This window comes from Triticum aestivum, unplaced genomic scaffold, assembly GCF_018294505.1.
Source record: "Triticum aestivum cultivar Chinese Spring unplaced genomic scaffold, IWGSC CS RefSeq v2.1 scaffold43880, whole genome shotgun sequence".
NCBI classification, from domain to species: domain Eukaryota; kingdom Viridiplantae; phylum Streptophyta; class Magnoliopsida; order Poales; family Poaceae; genus Triticum; species Triticum aestivum.
The window spans coordinates 1-1,737 of NW_025259162.1; the positions used below are offsets into that span (position 1 = coordinate 1).

At 49.1% G+C, this 1,737-nt stretch overlaps 4 non-coding genes across 4 annotated transcripts; all 4 read right to left on the reverse strand.

Annotated features, from left to right (window-relative positions):
* Positions 1 to 24: 24 nt before the first annotated feature.
* Positions 25 to 143, reverse strand: LOC123177704 (5S ribosomal RNA). The gene has a single exon (XR_006489070.1). It is a non-coding gene; the product is annotated as a 5S ribosomal RNA (ribosomal RNA).
* Positions 144 to 510: 367 nt separating this feature from the next.
* On the reverse strand, positions 511 to 629 carry LOC123177701 (5S ribosomal RNA). The gene has a single exon (XR_006489066.1). It is a non-coding gene; the product is annotated as a 5S ribosomal RNA (ribosomal RNA).
* Positions 630 to 995: 366 nt separating this feature from the next.
* LOC123177703 (5S ribosomal RNA) lies at positions 996 to 1,114 on the reverse strand. The gene has a single exon (XR_006489068.1). It is a non-coding gene; the product is annotated as a 5S ribosomal RNA (ribosomal RNA).
* Positions 1,115 to 1,481: 367 nt separating this feature from the next.
* Positions 1,482 to 1,600, reverse strand: LOC123177702 (5S ribosomal RNA). The gene has a single exon (XR_006489067.1). It is a non-coding gene; the product is annotated as a 5S ribosomal RNA (ribosomal RNA).
* Between the last annotated feature and the right edge of the window lie 137 nt (positions 1,601 to 1,737).

Consider the following 1,737-nt stretch of genomic DNA (forward strand, 5'->3'; position numbering starts at 1 on the left):
AAGGCGCAAAAAACAATTATAAAAGGAATGCAACACGAGGACTTCCCAGGAGGTCACCCATCCTAGTACTACTCTCGCCCAAGCACGCTTAACTTCGGAGTTCTGATAGGATCCGGTGCTTTAGTGCTGGTATGATCGCATCCGACATGTTTCCCCGTCTTCGTCCCTTATGCTTGCCACTCCCAGGTCCGCTCCAAAGACGATTCTACATTCTCACTACCATTACAACCGTTCCCTAACAATGGATAATGTCCTATACTACTTACTCTCCCGCTCAATCACGGAGACGAGTTTTCCACGGTTTCCACCCCTCCCTCCATACCGCAGCAACACGAGTTTTTTCCACCCCTTTCAGAACGCGCTCTTCGTGCCACAAAGCCGCCCCAAGACGCGCGAGCAATGAGCATCGAGCTTAAACATATCGCAAACGTCAAACATAATATAACGGGATTAATATATATCGCGCACGTGCGACATGTTTGTCACAAGGCGCAAAAAACAATTATAAAAGGAATGCAACACGGGGACTTCCCAGGAGGTCACCCATCCTAGTACTACTCTCGCCCAAGCACGCTTAACTTCGGAGTTCTGATGGGATCCGGTGCTTTAGTGCTGGTATGATCGCATCCGACATGTTTCCCCGTCTTCGTCCCTTATGCTTGCCACTCCCAGGTCCGCTCCAAAGACGATTCTACATTCTCACTACCATTACAACCGTTCCCTAACAATGGATAATGTCCTATACTACTTACTCTCCCGCTCAATCACGGAGACGAGTGTCCACGGTTTCCACCCCTCCCTCCATACCGCAGCAACACGAGTTTTTTCCACCCCTTTCAGAACGCGTTCTTCGCGCCATAAAGCCGCCCCAAGACGCGCGAGCAATGAGCATCGAGCTTAAACATATCGCAAACGTCAAACATAATATAACGGGATTAATATATATCGCGCACGTGCGACATGTTTGTCACAAGGCGCAAAAAACAATTATAAAAGGAATGCAACACGAGGACTTCCCAGGAGGTCACCCATCCTAGTACTACTCTCGCCCAAGCACGCTTAACTTCGGAGTTCTGATGGGATCCGGTGCTTTAGTGCTGGTATGATCCCATCCGACATGTTTCCCCGTCTTCGTCCCTTATGCTTGCCACTTCCAGGTCCGCTCCAAAGACGATTCTACATTCTCACTACCATTACAACCGTTCCCTAACAATGGATAATGTCCTATACTACTTACTCTCCCGCTCAATCACGGAGACGAGTTTTCCACGGTTTCCACCCCTCCCTCCATACCGCAGCAACACGAGTTTTTTCCACCCCTTTCAGAACGCGCTCTTCGCGCCACAAAGCCGCCCCAAGACGCGCGAGCAATGAGCATCGAGCTTAAACATATCGCAAACGTCAAACATAATATGACGGGATTAATATATATCGCGCACGTGCGACATGTTTGTCACAAGGCGCAAAAAACAATTATAAAAGGAATGCAACACGAGGACTTCCCAGGAGGTCACCCATCCTAGTACTACTCTCGCCCAAGCACGCTTAACTTCGGAGTTCTGATGAGATCCGGTGCTTTAGTGCTGGTATGATCGCATCCGACATGTTTCCCCGTCTTCGTCCCTTATGCTTGCCACTCCCAGGTCCGCTCCAAAGACGATTCTACATTCTCACTACCATTACAACCGTTCCCTAACAATGGATAATGTCCTATACTACTTACTCTCCCGCTCAATC